Here is a 12659-nt window from a genome sequence, read left to right on the forward strand (position 1 = left end):
GTTCCAATGAATACAAAACATGAATTTTTTGGCTAGAGACAAAGGAGGCCGATAATCGAAAAAATACGAAAAAAATATCCTAAATATATTTTGTTAAAATAATACGATCAGTTAAGGGCAACAATTTTACGAGTTCACTGACAAATCCTTCAGTTTATAAGGCCTAAAGTGTTATTTACTAGTTAAAACTAAGGCCGTCACGATGTTTTCTGTAGGTCTTAAGGGCTCAAACACTTCCGCACAGGACCGCCTTGCGGTGCGGGGTTCAATTTGACCAAATCAGTCAAAACGACGCAAAATTGTCCCTCTGTGTGTACATGTATACCTCTATATGGATATAGGTGTGTACACATGCATGCGTGTATGCGTATATATATATGTAAGGAATTTAAGTACACTAGCAAGACAAATGGATAGATGTTAAAAATTATCGACATTCTTTTCTGAATAAAAATCATTCCCCATTCGTAAAAGAATCCTGCGTGGTTCTGGTATGTAGGGCTGTCTCTAAAAGTCAGTAAATCATAGACTTTATAAAGTCTTTGGCAGTCAATACCTTATACGGAGAAAGAGAGAGAGAGAGAGAGAGAGAGAGAGAGAGAGAGAGAGAGAGAGAGAGAGAGAGAGAGAGAGAGAGAGAGAGAGAGAGTTCCCATGTTTATATAATCATCTGTCCCCAATGCGTGTCACAGTGTCACAATCTTCTTCTCTAACTTTCCTTAGACAATCTAAGTTTTGCACATTTTATTCATCTTCAGGAAAGCCCCGTGTTAAGTTTAGATTCTTCACAGACGACTAAAATTGTCTTGTGTTAACCTAAACAAAGTATTTAAGTATGGCGGAATCGGTATTTTATTCTGTAAGGGATTGAAAATATGCAAAAAAAAAAAAAATCCCAATCAATATTCGTAACATGGCGTATATTGGTCTTATGATCGTCGAAGCATTTTATTCATGTGATGTGCTGTTCTACGACTGAGGGGTCAAGCACTTCTAACAATAGAGAGAGAGAGAGAGAGAGAGAGAGAGAGAGAGAGAGAGAGAGAGAGAGAGAGAGAGAGAGAGAGAGAGAGAGAGAGAGAGAGAGAGAGGGGGAGGGAGGGAGGGAGGGAGGAAGGGAAGGAGGGAGAGAGAAATTCAGAGAACAAATCTGCTAGACAGATCACATAGACGATTTTATCTGGTGACGATCTGCATGACTGGAGATGCCTCTTCTCTCTCTCTCTCTCTCTCTCTCTCTCTCTCTCTCTCTCTCTCTCTTTCTCTATATCTTCTTATTTTTCCATATACGTATGATGACCTAGTTTCTCCCGAGTTGTGGTATAAATTATTATGCTGATGATATTCCTTAACCTTCCTTTATCACATATCTATCTTTATTAATCCCGTAATCTTACATACTCCGGCTGGACGCCATTTGTGTGTGTGTGTGTGTGTATATTTACCCAGTTGCAATGTACAGGAAATGGGTTGTGATCGTGGAGCCCCGTTTCATTGTTGCCACCAATCAAACTCGGCTTTAATTTTTTTCTTTTATTGTACTATTTTCTTTTCATGTGTGTGTGTGTGTGTGTGTGTGTGTGTGTGTGTGTGTGTGTGTGTGTGTGTGTGTGTGTGTGTGTGTGTGTGTGTGTGTGTGTGTGTGTGTGTGCGTGTGTGTGTGTGTGTGATTCACCTTAGTCTTTGGATCACGTGTTGAACTCGTGACCGACAGCTATTTCCCTCCCGGAAGAGAGATCAGAGCTCGTATGACCGATCTATGGTTAATGCTGTGACCTTACACGCACACACACTCCAACTCCCCGCCCACGGGAGTTGGAGTAACGACACGAAGCGCAGTGATATTGAAACTATTTCAGTCCTGGGCAGGATTCGAACTTGGACTGCGGTAGTGACAGTCGGGGACTCTACCAACCGCGCCACCGAGTCGAGTGTGTATGTGTGTGTGTGTGTGTGTGTGTGTGTGTGTGTGTGTGTGTGTGTGTGTGTGTGTGTGTGTGTGTGTGTGTGTGTGTGTGTGTGTGTATGTGTGTGTGATTCACCTTGGTCTTTTGGATCATGTGTTGGACTCGTGATCGACAGCTATTTCCCTCCCGGAAGAGAGATCAGAGCTCGTATGACCGATCTATGGGTAATGCTTTGACCTTATACGCACACACACACCCAACTCCCCGCCCACGAGAGTTGGAGTAACGACACGAAGCGCAGCGATATTGAAATTATTTTCAGCCCTGGGCAGGATTCGAACCTGGACCGCCGTAGTGACAGTTTGGGACTCTACCAACCGCGCCACCGAGTCGAGTGTGTGTGTGTATGTATGTGTGTGTGTGTGTGTGTGTGTGTGTGTGTGTGTGTGTGTGTGTGTGTGTGTGTGTGTGTGTGTGTGTGTGTGTGTGTGTGTGTGTGTGTGTGTGTGTGTGTGTGTGTGTGTGTGTGTGTGTGTGTGTGTGTGTGTGTGTGTGTGTGTGTGTGTGTGTGTGTGTGTATGCGTGTGGAGGTAGGTGCGTTTGTGTACACGCATGTGTACTTTCTCCAATCCCTGTGTACATTTCCCCATACCAATCAATCAAACTGTCGGTCTTCATCTAAGCTTAGCCGCCTTAGTAACAAAGTTTAAACACTAGAAACTCAAATAAAACTAGGTGAGGGCTGGAGACGATCGCAGAGTAGGAGAATTGATTATGTATATTTTCTAGAATATCAGATCACAGATTCAACCACGGGAAAGATAGAAAGAGTATCATCTATCGTGTAGTCAGTGAAAGAAATCTAAATATGAAGAAAATCCTAATCTTTCAAATCTAGACAAACAGTCAAATAAGCAATAAGATATAATACAAAATTCTACTTATTGAACTCATTTTTTTATTCTAAATGTTTATCTTGTCATGCATTACTGCATAAATTAATTCCTTCATTCTTTGATTATCTATTTATTAATTTATCTACCTACTTAGTTATACATTTATTCGCTAATTCGTTAAATTATTTATCTTATTACTCATTTACTTATTTGTGCTTATCTGTTCATTCCTTTCTTAATAGATTTATTTAGTCCTCTACTTAATCACCTATCTATATACATATTCTTTCATCTATATATGGATTGAATTGGTTTTGAATCTATATATAATACCTTTTTATTCATTACATTATTCATATATCTTTTCATATTTATTTAATACCTCTTTATTCATTAATCTAAGTATTTATCCATTTATGCATTCAGTCACTGACAGCTATATATAATTTTTTTTATTAATTACTTTATTCATATATCTTTTCATATTTATCTAATGCCTTTTCATTCATTAATCTAAGTATTTATCCATTTATGCATTCAGTCACTGACATAGCTATATATAATACTTTTTATTAATTACTTTATTCATATATCTTTTCATATTTATCAAATGCTTTTGTATTCAATAATCTAAGCTTTAGCCATTTATGCATTCAGTCACTGACATAGCTATATAAAATACGTTTTTATTCATTACTTTATTTATATATCTTTTCATATTTATCAAATGCCTTTGTATTCAATAATCTAAGCTTCAGCCATTTATGCATTCAGTCACTGACATAGCTATATAGAATACGTTTTTATTCATTACTTTATTCATATATCTTTTCATATTTATCAAATGCCCTTGTATTCAATAATTTAAGCATTTAGCCACTTATATATCTAATCGTTGACACATCTATTCAATTCGTACCTGTTTCTTTGTTTATTCTTTCGTACTTCCTTGTAGACCGAAAGCTTACCTTTGCCTTATGTGAAAGGACAGGCAGTTGCCAATTACTTTAAGTATTTTGAAATCAAACAAAATTCTTTGAACTTTCAGGGCGGGGTCGACATGTGGCAGCGGGAAAACTATTCATAATTTTTTTCTTTTCTTTCTTTCAAGTCAGGAGATATATTTTACAAATACCTGAGATTGCGAGGAGTAAATATGTCGATCAATCTTTTTTTTTTTTTTGCTCCATGACGAAGCAGAATGCAAAAAGGAAATAGATGTATAGAAAATAAATCAATATATATATATATATATATAAATATATATATATATACATACATATATATATATATATATATATATATACATATATATATTATATGTGTGTGTTATATATATATATATATATATATGTGTGTGTGTGTGTGTGTGTGTGTGTGTGTGTGTGTGTGTGTGTGTGTGTGTGTGTGTGTGTGTGTGTGTGTGTGTGTGTGTGTGTGTGTGTGTGTGTGTGTGTGTGTGTATAAAAAGTGAACAAGCAAGTAAACAAATGAATAATTTAATCATTAATCCGAACAAATGAGCGATTAGATAAACAAATAATGAATAAACTAACAGATATATTCATAAATAGATAAACAAGAAAGTAGCCGAATGATTAATCACATGATTGATTAATCACTAAATAAACAAGAGAACGAAGAAATAATAAATCAACAAACACGCGAAAACCGACATTCTTAATAAAACTGTGAACGAATTTTTGCTCTGAAAGGGACAGCTTCTCGAACGAAAACAGCCGACGTCAAATGAAACCAAAAATAGATCATAAACTCGATCGTGACAACCCATGATCGACTGATGCCCTTCCCACACCTTTGTGTAACGAACCTTGATGGAAGACCATACCTTTGTCCTGTACTAAGGACCCGCTGAAGGCTCTGGGAAATATGCCGGCAACAAGGACCTGTACCACACGAACGCTCCGCCCCGCCCCAGCTCGACCTGTCCAGCCCCGCCACACTTCTCGTCTGCTGCTGGGATTCCCGCCCGCTTGCCCGACTGAGCAACGGGAGTGTCGAGTCTCTCTCTCTCTCTCTCTTCTCTCTTTTTGTATGTCTGTCCGTATCTCTCCTTCTCTGCCCGTCTCTTTCTCTCTCTCTCTATCTATCTATCTTCATATGCATTGTACTACTATTGATTGTGTATCCATCTGATGCATTATATTAACATTTTGTGCTTGTATATCCATGTACTGACTGACGCCTTGGCGTAATAAATCAATAAAATGAAAAATAAATCTATCTATCTTTTTCGCTCTCTGTCCGTCTCTCTCTCTCTCTTTCTGTCCGTCTCTCTCTCTCTTTCTCTCTCTCTCTCTCTTTCTGTCCGGCACTCTATTTCTCTCTCTATCATATTTATTTCACTTCACCTTAATCGTCTCCCTCATTACCTCTATACTCATTTATGTCTGATTCTCTTTACCTCTCTACATATTTAACCATCTCTCTCCATCACTTCTTCTGTTACTTCTTTCATCTTCCTCTCTCTCTCTCTCTCTCTCTCTCTCTCTCTCTCTCTCTCTCTCTCTCTTCAAGACCTCGAGTCCGATTTGCCAGATTTCCTTCTGTTCTTTGAAGAACGTTGATCTCTGGACTCTTTGTTCTTCGTACAATCGACTACTTTTAAGCGTACCCCGGTGGCTGGCACCTTTCAGACTCCCTGTGGTAGATGTAATTGGTTTCGCTGTAGATTTATGATACGCGGTAAATAGTGAATAATAATGAATTGACAAATAACTAATGATAAATGATAACCAAGCAATTAATAATAAACAGACAAATGATAACAAACAAATAAACAAATAACATAGAATAAATGGCAGGCATTACAGCATCTTGCTTAGGTATTTATCTAAATGATTCTTAAAGCTTCGAACTGAACTACATTGCACTGCCTCTACAGGAAGTTTATTCCATTCATTAACTACACGGTTGGCGAAGTTGTTTCTACCCACTTCCAAAGTGTCAATTCCCTTTAGAATTTTAAAGACCTATATCAAGTCACCTCTGAGTCTACGCTTTTTTAGGGAAAACAGATTCATATGTTTTAGTCGATTTTCGTATGATTTATTTTTGATATTTGGAATCAGTTTTGTGGCTCGCCGTTGTACTTTTTCCAATCTGTCAATGTCTTTGAGATTCGGTGACCATACGGAAACAGCATATTCCAAATGTGGACGAACTAACGGTTTATATAGCTTGTTTATGAGTGATGGTCTTTTGAAGTCAAAAGATCGCGCAATCAGTCCTAGAATCTTATTTGCTTTCTCAGAGGCTGAAATACACTGCTTGGATAATTGGAGTTCATTACTAATAATTACGCCGAGATCTTTTTCACTATTCACTTTTGTTAACGCATTTCCAAATAACTTGTAATCGTACTTACTGTTATTTTTACCTATGTGCATTACCTTGCATTTACTTGTGTTGAATTTCATTGGCCACTTTTCAGACCATTGCTGTAATTTATCTAAATCTTCTTGAATATCTAATTGATTTAACTGATCATTTGCCATTCCGCATAGTTTTGTATCATCAGTAAATTTGGAGATAATAGATTTTAGTCCATGGTCTATATCATTTATATATACTATGAATAGAAGTGGCCCAAGAACGGAACCCTGAGGAACTCCACTTATAACATTTTACATCTAGAAGTTTTCCCATTTAAAACAACTCTCTGTTTTCGAAAATTCAACCAATTACTAGTCCAACTTAATAGGCTACCACTTATTCCGTGTGAAGCTAATTTAGTAAGTAGTCTTTCGCGGGGGACGGTATCAAAAGCTTTTGCAAAGTCTAGATATATTAAATCTATATTTTTTCTTTTGTCATAATTCGAGATAACTGTGTTGTAGAATTCGAGTAAGTTAATCACGCAAGAACGTTTCCGTCTGAAACCATGCTGGCTATCATTGATCAAACTGTTACTTTCCAAATGATGTTCGATAGCACCTCTGATGATAGTTTCCATTATTTTCCCTACGGTTTGAGTCAAACTTATAGGCCTATAGTTATTTGGTTTCAATATTAGTATAGAGCATCATTACCATATTCAGACGAACGGAGCGTCGTTGATGGCGCAAATGGTGCAACCGGGCTGGACGTCTTGGGAGGTCAGGGGTTGGGGGTGGGGTGGAGGGGTTGCAGTAGGCCCTTCAAAACCTGTTTTCTGTTGCTGGGAGGGCAATGCAGCTGATCCCGAACCAGGGGAATCCTCTATTCTATTTCTGTTTGTTACACAAACGCACAAGGCCACACACACACACGCACGTACACACACACACACACACACACACACACACACACACACACACACACACACACACACACACACACACACACGCACACAACTCGTGGCGGAGTTGGTAGAGTTCCCGGCTGTCACTACGGCGGTCCGGGTTCGACTCCCCCGCCCAGGGCTGAAATAATTTCAGTATCGCTGCGCTGCGGGTTGTTACACCAATTCTCGTGGGCGAGGAGTTGGGGCTGTGTGCGCGTGTAAGGTCACAGCATTACCCATAGATCGGTCATATACGAGCTCTGAGCTATTTTCCGGGAGGGAAATAGCTGTCGATCACGAGTCCAATACGTGATTTTAATTGGGAAAACTTCTAGATGGAAAAAATGTTAAAAGTGGAGTTCACACCCACACACACACACACACACACACACACAACACACACACACACATGTATTAAAACACACGCGCGCGCGCGCGCTGATGATACACACACACACACACACACACACACACACACACACACACACACACACACACACACACTCAATGGTCTGAAAAGTGGCCAATGAAATTTTACACGAGTAAATGCAAAGTTATGCACATAGATAGAAATAACAGAAAGTACGATTACAAGTTATTTGGAAATTCGTTAACAAAAGTGGATAGTGAAAAAGATCTCGGCGTAATTATCAGTAACAATCTCAAATCATCTGTGCAGTGTATTTCAGCCTCTGAGAAAGCAAATAAGATTCTAGGACCGATTGCGCGAATCTTCTGACTTCAAAAGACCATCTCTCACAAGTTATATAAATCGTTAGTTTGTCCACATTTGGAATATGCTGTTTCCGTATGGTCACCGGATCTCAAAGACATTGACAGATTAGAAAAAGTACAACGGCGAGCCACAAAACTGATTCCAAATATCAAAAATAAATTATACGAAAATCGACTAAAACAAATGAATCTATTTTCCCTAAAGAAGCGTAGACTCAGAGGTGACTTGATACAGGTCTTAAGATTCTAAAGGGAATTGACAACATCAAAAGTGACAACATTTTCACACTGAATGAGAATCAGACAAGAAATAATGTTTTCAAACTGTCCGGAAATAGATTTACTTTGGAAGTGGGTAGAAACAACTTCGCCAACCGTGTAGTTAATGAATGGAATAAACTTCCTGCAGAGGCAGTGCAATGTAGTTCAGTTCGAAGCTTTAAGAATCATTTAAACACCTAAGCAAGATGCTATAATGATTATAATTTATTTTATTTTATTTGTTTTTGTTTTGTAATCATTTGTCTGTTTGATTCTTATTTATTATTAGTTATATGTCAATTTATCATTATTTACTATTTACATGTTTGTTTATTATTTCACTATACCTATGCATTTGTGTATTTTATTTACATTATTATAGTTTTTATTTATTTATTTATAATGTATTTATTCATTTATAATTATTTTTTTGCATCCGACCTAGATATGGACCAAAAGGTCTCCTGTCGGCATGCTCCGCCTTTGTAATCCTTTGTAAGAATGACTTGTCATTTTCATGTTTCTTTAAAGAAATATTTTCTATCATTTCCTGGTCTTTTTTATATGCAAACTTCGGCCAAGATTATTACTCCAAGGGCTGCTATAATTTCTATATCTAATAAACTCCCGCTAAGGTAAAGTAAACACGCTATAAACAGCCATCTATACATGCAAATATCTCCACATGGATATTTTACAGTTACCCAGTTATGTCACACTCCAATCGACCCCTTACATATCGGTTGGCATTTTTTTTTTTTTTTCAATTACTCCGATTGCTGTCAGTTTTGTTTTTTGTTTTTTTATTTACCTCTGTTACAAAGAAATCTTAGCTTATCTTGAAAACCCCCTTTCGTGTCGGCCGACATGTTTATCTTTACCAGACAATTCCATTCATCTCTGTGGCAACCCTTCGATAGAAAAGGGAGTATATTATCTACATAAAATTTCCTTTTTGGTTTATGCTGCATACTTCTCCACTTATTTATTGCATTGCAATAAAATGCACATCCATGTATCTTTTCTAACGACAGCCAATCAACGCATAAACATCTCCAGGTTATTTGCTTATTTGACTCCAAGAGTTAAAACAAGACATAGGTTTTATGTTGTACCCTGAAAATAGGGAACAACACTTGTCTCCAGGGTATTTCTTATTTATTAATTAATTAATTTTATTTTATTTATTTATTATTCATTATTATTTCTTTTATTTGTTTATTTTTATCTGTTACCGAAAGAGGTGCCACAAAGAAAATCAGCCTGGTGGTAACCAGTATCAAGTAAATTGGATAAATACAGTATATATATATAATATATATATATATATATATATATATATATATATATAATATATATATATATATATATATATATATATATATATATATATATATATATATATATATATATATTTTTCTTCTTCTTTTTATGTGTGTGCATGAGTATGCATATAAACACTTGTATATATGTTTCTTAACTGAGTAGGATGAGAATGAACATATTAATCAAAAGAGTCTGAGCCAAGTATAGAAGGAAAGAGAAGAGGAGGAAATCCAAACAGACGTGTATGAGCGTGTGTTTCAAAAAGAAAAAGAAAATCAAATCTGTGAAAGCAAACGTGATGATACATGACGGGTGAATGGAAGAGATTAGTTCAGAAGACAGAGGAGGAGGAAGAGAAGAAAAGGAGGAGGAGGAAGGAGGGGGAGGACCAGGGGACGAAGGGGATAAGAGGATGTAGGAGAGGGAATGAGGTATTATGTGGAATGGGATTTCCCAAGGGAGAGGATGTGGGAAGAGAGGGAGGAGTGAGACGAGGAAAGACTATCCCTGTGTTTTATTTTTGTCCCTTTTTTATGGCGGTCACGGGAAACAAGTCTCACCCTCATTCCCTCTTCTTTTTTTTTTTTTTTTTTTTTTAGGGGTAGATGGTTGGTTCATTAACCTCCTTTGACCTCTTCCATACCGAGTTGTACTTTCTCTTTAATTCTTCCTGTCCCAAAGCTATTCCATTCATGTCTATACTTGTAGCACCCCGCCTGCCCTCGTTACTGAAGCAACATATATATATACATATATATATATATATATATATATATATATATATATATTTTTTTTTTTTTTTTTTTTTTTTTATATATATATTTTAGTCATAGGGAACCAACGACATGTACATGCAATTATTGGCCTTGTGAGATGGACATAAAAGAGAATCATCTCCCTACATGCCATTTTTATACCATTTAACTCTCTCACTACCATCTAGGCCGTAACTTGAATCTGTTAACTTCTATTAACCTGAACCTGTTCACCTGAATCTATTAAATTCTGTTAACCTAAACCTATTAACCTAAATCTATTAATTTCTATTAACCTGAGTCTATTAACTTCTATTAACCTGAATCTATTAACTTCTACTAACCTGAATCTATTAATTTCTATTAACCTGAACCTATTAACCTAAATATATCAAATTCTATTAACCTGAATCCATTAACTTCTATTAACATGAACTTATTAACCTGAATCAATTAACTTCCATCAACCTAAACTTGTTAACCTGAACCAATCAGCTTCAAATATATTCCCTCCATTTTCTTTTGAGAATTGATAACGCCACTCCTACGGTCATAAACTGGTGACATAGAAACAGTCCCACATTAATAAAACATAGACAATAGTCCAACGTTTCTTCCCAGAGAAATCTATGCAGAGCCCGGAGACCGTTGCCGCTATTGTGGGGATGCAGGTCTCTGGTCAGCAAGACCCAAATTAACATTTATCATCATTAGTTACCGCCAGGATATTTCATTCATCTCATTAGCACCCCTTCGTTATGCTCCAGATAAAAAAAAATAACAATGTCCTTATTTGAATAATATGTGACCAACAAGTCTTTTGTCAACATGTTTCCCTATGGCAATTCGATACAATCAACACCCTTATGCTAACGAGAAATAAGTCTTATAATCGTCACAAAGTTTCAGAATTAACTACTTAAGTGTGGAGGTGTATTCTGCATATTTTGTTCTGGGCGGTGCCAGGCAGTTTTGTTCAATTCAGGAGCAGACTAGTGATCAAGACTCAATCTTATCCCAAGCCTCTCCCTCAGCTGATTAAATTAGTCATATCTTAACTAGAGCAAAATAACTAGAGTTCATTTTTAAAGGGTTTAACATTCAAGACTACAGTTATTAGGTTAGGTTATATATACATTTTCTCAAAAGGTTGTGTAGGTTCGGTATATACACTCATTAATCAAAGTACTAATTTTTATGAACGGAGAATCTAGGTAGAACCTCATAACAACCAAAACAAACATTGCACAATAGAATTGTGCGACCAGGATGTAAACAAGTTAGTACATGGACAAATGATACTCGTCGTCCAGAAAGCATGGAGATTCGAATGATAAAAATACACAGACTTTGAGTGATTTTATACCCAATTGTCTCCATACTGAGCACATTTTCCTTCAAAAATGTTGACCTTGCTTGGCCTAAAGTCTGTTGCCATGGGAAACATGAATAAGTTGAAAACGAGTTTTTCCTCGAATTTTCTTTATTTATATATTTTCACCGACCTAGAGTTCTTTCCATTACCCCCTTTTATATACATATATAATTTACAATATGTTATATGCAATTCTAGGTCAAATTAGTTTTATATTCAAATGTATGCACGAGAAATACGAGTAAACATAGCGCGTGGTTATTGCGGCGGCAGGAGTGAAAACGCAAGAAAGTAGCGGTGCCAGATAATTTTTTCCAACTTCAGATAACCCCAACGACCCCCACAAGAATCCAAGTTTGAAAACGAGTGTCTAATACAATGGGACAAAAGGCCTACTGGGCAGATATGTATAATAAAATCAGATAAAACATAATCAAAACAGGAACCTGTTCAAGCTATCTTGTTTATACAGGATAGGGACCAGCGACGGGTACCTGGTGTTCTTATGAGGCAGACGTCTTAGATAATCGTTTTCCTTCCGCCTGTCTTCAGAATCCGCCAACATCCTCACATCTGTAGAGAGGTGCAGCCCTAAAGTTGACACTCGATCTTCCGCCTTTTCACCCAAGAACTAACAACTAGCGATTATTCTCATCCAACCCCTGTTATATCGCCTTGTGTTTCAACGACAAATGTTCACCGGTGTTTCCATCCTTAAGGTCAATATCGCGGGTTTATGGCGTTTGAGGGTCTGGGTTGGCTTGTTGGGTGCGGGTGCATGTAGGATCGTGATATGCCTCCAACAGACTGCAGGTATGGTGAGGTGTCACATTAGGAGGTGTGCATGGTATGAGGCAGAGGAATAGTCTTGGTATCCGTAACCGATTTTAATTTGTATGAAGTTTCAGTAGATTCTAAAAGGAGTGGAGTTTATGCCGCTCTTAGAAACAAACAAATAGGGTGGTTTTGGTGCATCCAGTTGTTATTCGGCTTTGTGTAAACTGTAACCTGTCATTATTTTCTTGATTGTAGGGAAACATACTGTAGAGTTATGGTTAAGTATTATTCTTATGCGCTGTGATTAGTGTTTCTTTCCGTTGTCAAAACCTGTGGTTGCTA

This window comes from Oratosquilla oratoria, chromosome 9 (assembly GCF_046742065.1).
Source record: "Oratosquilla oratoria isolate Oo_2021 chromosome 9, ASM4674206v1, whole genome shotgun sequence".
NCBI lineage: Eukaryota > Metazoa > Arthropoda > Malacostraca > Stomatopoda > Squillidae > Oratosquilla > Oratosquilla oratoria.